The following is an 11,687-nucleotide window of genomic DNA, read 5'->3' on the forward strand; positions in this document are numbered from 1 at the left end:
TAGGTCCCTGCTTTCCAAGCCTTCCCCACCTCATCTTAAATCTAGACTTCAGCATCTCTTGCCTGGGCTCCTCCAGTCACCTTCAAAGTATCTCAACAGGATTTTACCCATGGTTCCTCACCTCTTTTAATCCAAATGCCATGGAGAAGCAAATACATTTTCTAAACACTCTTGTAAGCTCAAAACCCTACACAGGTCTTCCCCTTCACTGCAGATGTAATCTGCACATTTTATAAGGGCTCATAAAGTACCCGGTGCTGTGCCCCAGCTGACTTTCTCAGCTTCACCTGTGTGGTATTCTCTCTAGGCCAATGGGATCTATTTCTACTGTTCTTTCAGAACCCCAAACATGTCAAGGCATTCCTCGCTTCAGAATCTTCCTCTAGGGTTCTTCCATGCCATTGCTCTAACCCTTACACACCCCGTCCTTTAGGTAATGAATTCTTGCTATCTACCGTCATGAATATCACTCAAAGAATGTTTTCCTTGTGTCTCCCAATTTAACTCAGCCCCTGATTATACTCTTTCTTGTAATCATTTATTATTGATGTGTTTTTACCAATTCCTATTGTAATAAAACATTCTGGGTTCACATAAGTAACAATTAGTTTCAATTTTATCTTCAGAATGGAATTGTAATACCCTCAGGGCAGAGGTGATATTTGTTTTTGTTGTTCTTTATCGGTGTATTTCTACTAATCCGTTAAGTTCAAATATACAGGCCATTAAATATTTATTAAATTAACTATCGTATAAAGAAATGAAGTCGGTGCATTTACAGTGATAAAGAGCTGGAGGGGACAGCTTAGAGGTTAAGAGTGTTTATTGTCTTTCCAGAAGACCCGGTTTCAGTTCCCAGCACCAAGCTGAACAGCCTACACACCTACAACTCCAGCTCCATGTAGAAATTGACTCGCTCATCTGGCCCTTGTGGGCACCTGCTCCAGCATGCACCTACCTCTGCATGTGGGCACACCCCCACCCACACACACACCACATGCATGCAGGTGCATATACACATGAACACTTAAAATCAATGTTTTTAAGTAAGTACTAAGATGCAATATCTTACCAATGCTTTCTTAGTTCTCTTATAATTAAGCCTTAAAAATTCTTGGGAAGTCGGTTATCTCTAAGGAGGTTGTTTGGAGCTTTGAAAAGGAATTCAGAGCTGAGGTAAATGAAAAGCACACAACCTAGAGCTTGAAAATGCTTATTTTCTAACCTTGCTTGCAATTTTTACAAAAGTCTGTTAGTGGTTGCATTGTGCTAATGGAACTGGAACATGTTTTAAACTGCTTTCGAATTTACTATGGTCAGGCCACTCCTATAATGAAAACACTGTGTGGAAAAGCATCTCCACAATGAACTGCAGGCAACTGAAAAAGGCTGGGAGCAGGAGAAGTGGTCTTCCCCATGGAAAAGCACACCAATTAGTTGTCCAGGGAGGAAAAGTCCTGCAAACATCTATCAAGCAACATTATAGGTACTGAATGAGTTATCTGTAGGAATATATACATACACATATAGATGTAATAACAATTAGTGGAAAGGGGGTCCTTGAGTTTGAAGAAGGGTGGAGAGGGGTTTATGGGAGAATTTGGAGGAAGAAAAAAAAGGAGAAATGCTGTAATTACAATCTTTAAAAAGGAAAACCTTAAAGACTTTCCCTCTAAGTCATGTGAACGTCTCAGAATAATTAAAGCAACAGCACTTATTTAAATGTTTGGCTTCAAAATCCACACAAAGAACAAACTTAGAAACTGAAGCAACTGCTGGAAACAATATATTCATAAGCCATGCAGATTACTGACAGGTTCTCTACGTCCATGCCCAAATTCTCAATTTTCCAACAATTCAACTTTCACCTGGGTACAATCTTCTTCCTTAACCAGTTCACACTACGTTTTATGTTCGTTGATTAGATTATGATGCCTACTGCATGAAAATATCTGTCAAGTGAAGAAGAAATGTACATTCATAATTCAACCAATCTGAGGCCACATCATTCACATTAACAGCCCAAAGATGGCATCTTCCATATTGATCATGGATGCTGTCTTGGTTTCTCTTCCTGTTGTTGGATAAAATACCCCAACAACGGCAGCTTAAGGGAGCAAAAGCTTGTCCTACTCTTTTTATTTTTTTGATTGAGACTTTCATTTGGAACATCTAATGATCATCTGATGATGCAGAGTTCATACCAAGTACATGTGACATAACATTTCATTTTAGTTAAGAGGCTCAGCCCATCAAAATGGGAAAGTCAAGGCGGCATCAGCTAGAAGCAGCTGCTTGTCTCACATCCCACACCCAGGAAGTAAAAAGCAAATCTATGTATGCTGTTGCCCCTCAACTTGCTTTTTCCATTGAAATCATCTAGGATTTCATCCCAGGAAGGAGACCATGGGTAAACTTTCTACTCGATTAATACTGTCATATTACAGGCCTGTTCAGAGGCCCAACTCCCAGATGATTCTAAGTCCCATCAATCTGACCTTCGCATACATCTATAGCAAGACTAGACATTGTTCGTGGTGACATTCTATACAAAGGGCAAATATCAATGTTCTTGCTGATGTTTATAATTCCCAAACAGCAAACAACGGCTTCCCTTGCAGTGCTAATCCAGCAATTGTCCCTGGTTAATAATGACCGAGTGATTTAAAAGTTTCAAAGGCAACATGTACAGTTTGCCAAAGCTGACTTCCCAACAAAGCCCAGTCCAGTTAATATTTACAGACTAACACGCTCACCTCCACTGAAATCCCGCCTTACACATCAGCCCTCGGAGGAATGGCTCATGCCACAGGTAATGCTGGGCTCCAAGATAAAGAGTAACCCAGCTAGAAAGCTAAGGTTCACAAACGTCTGGTTTCCATTAACTGGTATTGCAACAGTCTCTTCAAAGGCAAAGAACAATTTCCCCTTCATACCTCAAACAGATTGCTTTCTCCAAGGTGGCGGATACAGAAAAGGCTCCTAGGCCAGACAGTACTGCCCTAAGTTGCAGAGTAGTTTGGTAGATAGATTTTTAGATGGGCTTTTTGTTTCATTTTGCTTTTGGTAGGGGTGGTTTCTTTTTAATGAGATATGTAACATCTGCTTACTGTGACAGGATAAAGAAATTGAGAGTCTGCAATTACTGATTTTGAAAATATATATGAAAACAAAATGAAGGTATGTGACTGATTTTCTCTTACTGTTACATGGCAAACCTTTTCCCACATATTATAATGCTCTCTATGTATATAGTAAATATATCCTCGTTAACTCTCAGCAAGCAGGTAGCTTCCAATTTTTCTCTCTTATAAACATTCTAGAGATAAGCATCTAATGTGGGATTCCTCTCTGTATGCTGTGAATATGTTTTATTACCGTTGGTTAATAAAGGTTCTGCTTTGGGCCTATCGAGCACAGAATAGAGCAAGGTGGGAAGTCCAAGCAGAGATAGAGGAGAAAAGCAGTCAGAGTTAGGGAGGTACCATGTGCATTCCAAAGGAGAGAGGTTCCCACCCCGGAACCTTACGGGTAAACCACGAGCCTAGTGATAAAATAAAAAATAATAGGAATGGGTTAAGTTAAGATGTAAGAGTTAGTTAACATGAAGCCTGAGCTAATAGGCTGAGCAATGTTTTAATTAATACGGTTCCTGGGTGATTATTTCAGATCTGGGCAGCCGGGAATGAACAAGCAGCCTCTGTTTACAAACATCCATTCGACAGCTCTCTCTACAAAAATTTATTAAATATCTACAATACCAGAGATGTGATGTTGACATTTTTGTTTACATCCTTATTTATTTCTTTAAGATACATTAAAAAGAAATGTTACTGATCAGACCATCCTTCCCAAATTTTTACTGGAATCAGCTGTTCTTCCAGAGAAGTGGTACGTATTGGGCCTTCTATTGACTCCATTCTAGGATGCCTCCTTCATACCGTCTTCACCAATGCCTCTCTCATAGTGAAACTCACATGAGCAATGTAATGATCTTATGGAAAAGTGAAGCATCAGCTCCCAGTCTCTAGATCCTCTCTCCTCATTCAGCAACTGTGTTAGGTGAGGCCTGGCTCTGTGCTTTAACGATCTCCTCATATTTCTTCCGTAGTGACTAAAGTCTGAGAGCTACTGATTTTGAGCACAAGAGAGTTGTGAGTGGTGCTTCCTACCAACTGCCATATCCCCTCATCACCTCACTGACATCCTTTCTCAATAGCCTTTGCTGACACCGGCTGAGAGCTAGCGCTTCACAGAGCTACCCGTGGGATTTTAAGCATGTTGTTGAAACCACTTGTCAAGAAAGCAAACTGTATAACTGAGTTGGCTAGAGGACCGAGATAAGTAGGAAAGACTGATGTGCTCATCTGCAGGTAGACTGGGCAGGACCGCACACAGAGCCTGGACCTTGAGCTCGGAGAGCATACAGAGCTAGAGTCATTAGCTAAAAACCTTCCCAGAGCATTCGCTTCATCTCCCTTCAACTCTATGTCCCTGGGAAACTGCATAATTCTCTTAATCCTCCATTTTCCCTCTAGTTAACCAGGCATAAAATATCCCATCTTGCATGAGTTGGGAATTTCACATACACTGAGCTATGTGAAATGTTTTTGAAGCTGTAAAGTCCTGTCCACATTACCAGCAAACATTTATCATCAGAGTGCTGGCCCTGGGTATTGGGGAAGGTTGCTCTTCCCTTGCAGGGTCCCTCTTCCTCATCCTAACCATGAAATTCAGTTTTTCCTGTGAGCCTTCAAAGGCCCCATTTATCAGCTGTCAGAGTACAAAGCAAACAGTTTCCTTGGCCTCCTTTTGAGTGGTATCACTTACACTTCCCAGTTGGAATATTATCCTTCTTATCGGCAGACTCCGGAGATGCATGACCCGCCACCTTCCTAAGTTATATGGAAAATTACTTAGACAGAGCATTCTAGTTGCAGGGAAATAAACAGACTGTGAAAATTCAACACACTATTGGAAAAGCATGCATAATATTTAGAGTTCAAAGACAAGAAAGCACTCAAAGGCTGATGTTTTTACTGGGATAAGGAGGGTGTCTTTGACCATCATACAAATAAATGGTCAGAAGAGAACTCTTGGGTGTCTTTTGCATACATGATTTCCATGGCTATTCTCATTGCAAAAAATAGCAATGACTTTTCAAATGTGAATCATGCTTCATGCCTATCTTTCATTAACATTTTAGGTGTAATTAGTTAATAAGCTCTATGATTATTAGGCAAGCTACTTAAACTAAGATTCAGTTGCCTTCTCTGAGAAAGAGAGATGAGGATATACTTCATCTCAAATGGCTCAAGATTTATCTTAGAGGACCTCATCTAACCCTTGCCCATTCTAACTCTGCTGAAACTCCCAACAACGCACATCTGATGTCTATTGCATATTCAGGGATTCAGGCTCCTTCCAAGGCAACTTACGTGTAAACGGGGCATAGACATGAAAGGACTGGATAATCCCAGCTCTCCTGGGTGGAAAAGTGGGGAAACTATCAATGGATTTACACACACACACACACACACACACACAGAGAGAGAGAGAGAGAGAGAGAGAGAGAGAGAGAGAGAGAGAGAGAGATGAGTGGGAATTTCAGCTCATAAGACTTATCCAAAGGAGAAAGACCACATAGCAGTAGTAATCTAAGAGTAATCTAAGACTGGGAAGCCAAGAATGGCTTCCTAATGAGGTCACATTTAGGCTAAGATTTGAATGACAAGAAGCAGCCAGCAAAATGCTCTAAACAGAGGGTGTGACCAAGGGATAGGCTTTGGAAAGACTTCTAGACTCAAGCAAATACGAAATGTTAAGGATACCAGGAACAGCATGGGTTAAATATGGATCCATGAAAACAGGGGAAATCGGGAAGCAATCAGAATGCCAAAAATCAAACTCAAGATTGTAGTAGACAGGATTTTGAAGTTTGCTTTTTCCAGTGGTAAAGGAGGATGGTAGTAGGCTTTAAACAGAAGAGCATTTTGGTCTTGTTTTATTCTTTTGGAAGATAACTCTGAATCCTTGATGAACTGTCGGTGGCCAGATGAGAAAACCAAAGGGAGATCTGTGAGGATGGTAGTATTTGCTGAGGTTCAGTAGGGAGATATTGATTTCAATTGGCATAGAAAGTGGGGAATTTGGAGGAGACATAATATGAGGATGTTTTGAATAGAAGGTCAAGAGAATGATGTGCTCAATTCAGTGTGAAAGTTGGCAGAAAGAAAAGCATCAAGAACAGGGCAAATTTCCAATATGAAGTATGAAAAAGTTACTTTCCCTTGGTGGAAAGATATACTGGAAAAAGAAGCGAAAGAAAGAAAGAAAGAAAGAAAGAAAGAAAGAAAGAAAGAAAGAAAGAAAGAAAGAAAGAAAGAAAGAAAGAAAGAGGAGGGAAAAGGGAGAGAGGGAGGGAGGGAAGGAAGGAAGGAAGGAAGGAAGGAAGGAAGGAAGGAAGGAAGGAAGGAAGGAAATCAGAAGTCTGAATTGGACCTGTTATTGGGGGGATACTTAAAGCCATTCCTGGGTGATGTCAGACTGGCACTTAGTCATGAGAGTCTATACTTCCCATGTATATTCAGACCTGGAGTTAAAATCTCAAGAATCATGGTATCTCAAGTTCCCCTCAAGGACTGAGAGCACTACCATGCTCTCAGTGTTGTATGCCAGGTTTGTTGTTAGTTCCCAGGAAAATACAAGAGAGCAAAAAGCTCTTCCCACTAGGCTATCACACTGCATTCCTAGATTGGGAAAAAGGTTAGTGCATAACTCCCTTTAATTAGCACGATCAGCCACCACACACCCAGCCCTCTTTAGTCTTCTGTAACTCTGCTACTCCTGAACAGGAATGAGCCATCTACCTTGCTCGCGGGACAGCCGAGTCTGGAAGGGAATAATGTAAATAGAAAAGAGGTCTGTATTCTCACCTCACTGCAAAGATGGAGAAGGCTTATTAACACACTCAGCATCAGGACCCAGGGCTAAGTTCTGGCTTTTAGGCCTTAAGTGTGTGGGTCTATCTAATCACTGCAGAAGGAAATGTAACTCTTTTCAAAGCCAGCGTTACTATGAGGAAATGTGTATGAAGCTGAAGATAACAGAGAGAAAGAGTCTCTCTGCTGCTGCAACTGGATGATAACAACTCAAAAGCAGGCTCATGAATGGCTGCTTGCTTCATAATTGCCCACCCTTACCCTTAACAGACGTTCAACGTCAAATTTTCTACCAGTGACATCGTACAGTCAAAACTGTGGGAGTAATGTGCCATGGAGTGGATACTGCTAGATTCAAACATCAAAATTGTCCTCTAATGACTACATTAAATGTGACCACGTTCTTAGCCTTGGTTTTCTAAAATGCAATATGGGCGTGACACCAATTTTCCAGGTGTACATGTGAAAGTTCGTTGTGAGGGCTTTGCAACCACACATTATGTACAGGGGATTTGATGAATGCTCCCGAAATATCTTAATCTGGAAACCAAGACTGGCGTGGGAATTGACTGAAATCCTAACTTACTCAGGGAAGCAGTCAATGGGTTTTGTTAATGAGGATATTGCCAGTATTTGGCAGAATGGAAGTTCTATACATGTGTGTAGAATGAACAAGTACATAAAAAAAATAGCTGTGTAAAGCCCTTGAAGGACACGATAAAGAACCTCTGTGGGGAGGGAGTATAAAACCTTCCCTCATACCACAGGCCCTTCCCCACTGAGCTCAGCTGGTGCCCAGAAGTAGGAAAAATCAACTTTATGATTCAAACTTTCAATAGCATCTTTGTTCAAGAAGACTGACATTGGAGCTCAATGGGAGAATAAAAAAGAAAAGTTCCCGTCACTATATAATTACCTCAAGGTTTCTTCCTTCCCTCTGACTAAAGGAAAGGCACACTTTGACAAAGGAAACATTAAAAACTGCTTCTGTTCTGTCAGGTTTTTGAAAAAAAAATGTCATTGTGAAGAGTTCTCTAAATACAATCAGATCACACAGCAGGGAGAATGTTCACTGCCACAAATTTCTGTCACCTTGTAAAAGTGAAATTGCACAAAACGTTCAAGTATTCTCAAGGTAACGTTTCACCAGAGTGTATCCACTGGGGGCCTTGACGGGGCAGAATGCTAGCAGACAGTCCAAGGAAGGCTGTGTTTGGGCAAGATTAAGGGAAAAATGTAAACTAGGGTCAAAGATGAAGAACTGTTCTTTAGTATGAAGTTGTTTCTGTTTTCCTAGACGAATGTGTCTCGTTAATCTCAAGTGGAGGGTGAATCATGATCCACAGTCATCACATTCCCAGAGCATCTCCCAGGACTTGTTGCATTTTGGGAAACGGTGTCTGGGGTCAGCGAAATAAACATGATACACTTTTGCTGTAGTTTGAATCTTAAATGTTCCCCTATTGTGGGTTAGACATGGTCACTGGGCTGTGATGCTCCTAAGGGGGTGGATGAAACCTTTAGGATGTAAAGCTCAGTGTCAGTAGGTTAAGTCATTGGGAGTGCGCTTTGGCGGGAATATGGGTCCTCTGATTCCTGCCTGCTTCTCTCCTTGCTTCCCAGTTACCAAGAGCTGAGCAGATTTTTACAGCTGCCTCCTGCCATGCCATACCGTGCTGCTGCAGGTCCAAGGCAACAGGACCAAGTGGCAACAAGCTGAAGGCCGTGAAACCATTACCCAAAGTATATATTTCTTCTCTTAAATTGTTTATCTCTAGAGTTTGTTGTTTTGTTTCTTTCTCTTTTAAATTACATCAGTGGAAAACTAACTAGTACCACTTTCCAGATCTTTTCTGGACAAAGTAAGTGTTCATTTCTTGTCATTCATAACTCAAACAAAAGCTACAAATACCCAATCATCTGACAACTTCATAAATTTACCGATCCATATTAGAATTCATTTATTCAGCCAGATATGTAAAAAATCTGTTATGGAGTAGATATTGTGATAAAAAATTATAAGATTGGGGGAAGAAGGTAAAATAATGCACCATATTTATAAGAACTCCCTTTTGAGAGAGAAGATGAAGTTGTTCTTGGATATGAGAAGTGGGATGACTCCTGGGCCTTGGCTCTGTTTGTCTTCCCACCTGGCCGGTAGGTTCTCAGTTGTGCTCCCAATGTGATAATACCAGGATAGGCAAACCATTATAACAGCTGATGCAATAAGGGTCACCCCTCCATAACTCAGTTTCTGAACCCTGCCAATGCTGCATAAACACGATGGTGATGAACTCACAGGTAGATTCTAGCACACCGCATTTGTAAGAACAAGGAAGAAACTGATATTTATGGACTGATACCTTGCTGACAGCTCGTGACAATGTATTAAGCTGTATGTTTACGAGTGGCACTGTTCCCTATCTCTGCCTTATCAATTAACCTTTAAAAGTTTAAAATGCAAAAACCCAACTTAAGACTGAAGACAGGATTTGGATTGGGGATTTCTGTCTCTGTTCAGTTACCCTACGATAGTGATGGCAGGCCATTTACCTTCCCCAGGGCTTCATTCTCTCATCTGTATCCTTGAGTCCATAACACTGTTTCCTCTGGAGCATTGTCAGACCACTGAGTCGAGCAAAGCATGAAGTGTGTTGAAAGCAGTGTCTTTTATGCAGGCCACTAGACAAGATTCACTATTTTTATTAGGGATGTATTAGCTATTAGTGATGTACAGAAGAATATTGTCCTTATCTGACATGAGGAGCAACAGGAGAAGCCTTTCTCTGCCATCATCGCTCTTAGCTCTGGCCAGATTTCTTAAACCAGCATGAGGTTCATTCAAGCCTCTGGCCAGGTCACTGAGACCATCACAGCCACGCACTACCTCTCAACCATCCCGTGCTATTTGTCTCCCATTTAGTACCATATCCTCTATGAAGCTTCTGAGTGCCGGGCATAAAGTATTGGTGACACTGGAACTTGAACTAACATAGTCCTCCCACTTTTCTCTTTCCTATTTTCCTCTATAGATCAAGGCCATGCCCAGTCAGGTACTGAGGCCCTGTGTGCAGCATGGACCATAGCTCTGCCCCCTCTAAGATATGACCTTTTATTTATCCTTCTCCAGTCTCCTGGATTATGGTTGGCACATGTTGGTGTCCGATAAATATTTGTGACATGGGTGACTAGAGTGATTTGGGGAAGCAGCACCAAGGTCTGAGCATCCCCATAGACAAGTCAACAACAAGTGACAGGTCACACTGTCCCTGTCTGTGTGACCTCTAGAGAGAATCCCGACCACCACGATTACCAGTCATCAAGGGATAATATTATAAGAGTCTTATCTGTATTTTGCACCACAGGGAGAATTCTATGGATGTCACCAGAATTATTTGTCACACTTTCCAGCCATAACAACAAATAAAACATGTGCCATCATTTCTCAAAGAGTCTATAAAAGAAAAATACCCTTGAGACAGTTATACCCCACAGATGATGCCTGGAGTAGTCTAGACTCCCACAGAATCTAAGAACACTGTGTTAAAAAAGGCCTCAGGCACAGACTAGTCCATCCCTGTTGTTTTACAGATAAGGTAACTAATATGCAGAAATTTCTGTTTTTCAGAATCATTTTTGCTGTGACACTTTTTATTCTTATTGCTTTTCTTGAGAATTATTAGACTTCAAGACACACAATATTACTCAGAAATAACATTTTATTACACTTAGACTCTTACAAGTACATATATAGCTAAAGAAAAATATGAAAGTTATTTAGAAGGAAAATTATTAGATAGTCAAAACCCAGAGCAGGGAGAACAGTTTCGCCCTTTTCGATAACAGCTGTCCATGTAATGGAAAGGGTTGCATACAATTTCTAAGGATAGAGAATTATCCTAAGGAAGGCCCATGCCTGAAGGAGTCCTGGGTGGAGTAGGGAAGAAGGTATCAATTTCAAATCACTGACAGAATGAAAACGATGTTTTATAAGAGTCATCTGTTTTATAAACTCTGTGGGAAGTTCCCAGAGGCATCTATAGCTGCCCTCTCTTCTGACTAACTCCAATAACTCCAGAACCTGCTTTCCTGCTCAACAGGGAAACAACCCTGCTGGTTGTTGAGAAGAGGGTGTGAAGGCTAAGCCAGCATTTTTGATCCCAGCCCTGGATAGTGACATTGGAGAAGGGCTCGAAGGAACATTAACAGCCATGCTGAAAAGTCAAAATCATATCCCCAAAATAAAGAGACAACCAAAGGGGTTTTTACCTGGAGAATGATAGAAGGCTGTATTTAGACATAAGAATGTCTCATCAGTACAGTGGGGGGGGAGATAATTGTTTTATTCATAGAATGGAAAGGCCCTTCACAGATCTGAAGTATTTCACAGTATAGATACATAGCTATGATTCAGGCTCCTATCCAAGCAAAGAATGAAATAGAATCTGAGATCAGCAGCTATGACATCAGACAGGCCAGTGTTTAAGTTCCTAATACCTAAGATGCCTGAGATTTAGGGTGCATCCCTAACCTTATCAAACTTCAAATTTCCTCAGTTGCAAGTGGGTATATAATAGTGCCACCCCGTGATGTTGGTGGTGATGTTTAAAACCAGTACCAACTGTTAACTATTTACAAAGGTCAGAGCTCTTAAAGTCTTGTTCACTTACACTGAAGTTGATGTCACAAGGAAAACATTTCACTTACTCAATTGGTCTTGGTTAATTAGTCTGTGACTGAAGAAAC

This window comes from Microtus pennsylvanicus, chromosome 2 (genome assembly GCF_037038515.1).
Source record: "Microtus pennsylvanicus isolate mMicPen1 chromosome 2, mMicPen1.hap1, whole genome shotgun sequence".
In the NCBI taxonomy this organism is placed as follows: Eukaryota; Metazoa; Chordata; class Mammalia; order Rodentia; family Cricetidae; genus Microtus; species Microtus pennsylvanicus.